At 48.5% G+C, this 2,008-nt stretch overlaps 1 protein-coding gene across 9 annotated transcripts in view; it reads left to right on the top strand.

Annotated features, from left to right (window-relative positions):
• The window catches only part of NBEA (neurobeachin), a 388,857-nt gene that overhangs the window by 243,633 nt on the left and 143,216 nt on the right, over positions 1-2,008 (top strand). The gene's annotated exons all lie outside the window — the stretch shown is intronic.

Below are 2,008 nucleotides of genomic sequence, written 5' to 3'. Positions count from 1 at the left end.
AGCAGGCGGGGGACTGGAGGGGGAGATTTTTTTCCTTCCCCTTTTTTTAAAGGGTCCGTGAGTGAGAGGAAAGCATCGAGAGCAGCACCTTTCCCAGCAGCAAGAAAAAACAAAAGTTGCACTGAGACACAGCGAGGGTTCCAGTAGTCAAAATAATAAAACCTCTTCGTATTTATTTATGTTTTCCCGTAGTAATCACCGTGTGTATGCAGGGCGGTTAATCAGATGGTGGAAAAAAGTGCCGTGTGTGTATGTCAGAAGAAGCTGGCTGTTGGTTTGTATAAGAGCCCAGATGCACTCGTGTGGAAATTATAAAGGCAGGGCCAGGCAGGCGGGCGGCCAATCGCCACTGGGCTCGTCACTGCAGCCTCTTTCAGCTCAAACCCGGCTAATTAATCCCTCTCTAGGAGATAGATATGTATACACAGCCACACACACACGCACACGCAAGCACATATTGAAAGGTAGAAGGTTACCGGCTAAAAACCTGCCCCGGTCCTCTGTATACTTGGGAATCAAGAGAAATCGCTCTCCTTTGGGTGTAACTTGAAGGGTATTGACGTTTCGAGAGGACTTGGCAAAACTGTGCCGCTCCGTACTGAATCCCTGCGTGCCTCCTCATGGCCGGGACGTGAATGCAGGTGTATTAATGGGCATCCATCAACTGGGGAGCTACAGACCCGGCTCGCTCCGACAGGAGCACAGGCGTAAATTCATTACTCCCACTTGGCGTCACATCACGCTGTCCTTTTCCTCCTGATAGTTGTCTGTAACTGCAAGCGAGAAGTAGGTTTGGATTTTTTTTCTCTCGTGAACCGGCCAGTGAACAAGGCAGCGGATTCACGGCAAATTTAGTGTTCTTTGGAATAAAATATTGCTCAGAAGTCCACGATTTGTATTGTTTTAAAGGATCTTCTGACGGGCTCTAATCGATTTTGAGGTTTAATGCATTTCGGCATTGTCTCTGCCTTGCTTTTTTTATTTGTACCTTATGAAGGGAGAATCAATCGCTAAACATATCTGTCAGGTCTTTTTCACGTTCCTTCCAAAAATCAAGCAGCAGATACAGACGGTAAATCTCCTTTGCCAATTCTTAGCCTCGTTTTTATATTCTGTATTGCGCTCCAATATGTTGTGAGGAGTGGATGTTCGGCTGCTTTTCGAGACGCACTATAAGTACCTATTAATTTCAAACCTGGAGGATTTATCGTATAGCGAGCTGTGCTAGCAAGCTGCGCTTAGTAAATGTGCACACGGGAGGCACGCTAGCGACTGCAAACATGCTGGCTTGCTTGTCTGACAGTTTGGGGTTTCGCCTGTGTGATGTGTAATTAGCAAATTTCGCCTTCGGTACTTTAAGTGTTGGTAATCGGGACCTTTATTTGCAAATAAACTGGAGTGGTAAGCTCTTCTGCTTCACAGCATTTACTGAGCTTCACTTTAAGACAGCCCTAAATTTTATATACATAAATATATATATTTAAGAAAAAAAAACTAAACCAGAAAAGCTTTTGATCGCTTGGAATCTTTAGACTAATGACTGATTACCTTTTCCTAAGGTAACTGTCACGGGCATACCCGTGGCTGACAAGTCATACCACAAAGAACATTTCACGACATTTATTCAGCGTATGAACGCGACCAACTTTATTGCACATAGCGGAGAATTTGTGACTGTGCGCTTGGCTCCCTCAGTCTAGCGGTTATATGGGTGCTCCCGTGCCGCTCTCGAGCAGGAAGCCGACCGAAATGTTTTCCTGCCCATGAGTTGAGCAGGGCTGGGGCTGTCGCTGAAAAACTGCAGGTGACAGGTCGTCCCGAAGCAGCTTACCTCTTCTCGGCCGCAGCCCTTGGCCGCCGGGAGAAGGGCGACCGCTTTCTGGCTGTTCAGGGCGGAGAGGAGGCAGTTTCCTCCCGGGTTTTCTCCCTCCTCCGGTTAGTTTCCCGGCCAGGGGCCGGGCGGGACAAGCGCGTCGGCGGGGCTCCCCCGGCGGGGCCCCGGCGCGCG

This window comes from Corvus brachyrhynchos, unplaced genomic scaffold (genome assembly GCF_000691975.1).
Source record: "Corvus brachyrhynchos isolate BGI_N302 unplaced genomic scaffold, ASM69197v1 scaffold103, whole genome shotgun sequence".
NCBI lineage: Eukaryota > Metazoa > Chordata > Aves > Passeriformes > Corvidae > Corvus > Corvus brachyrhynchos.
Note: the sequence above shows the minus strand (reverse complement) of the source record. Positions and strands in the feature narration are given on the sequence as shown.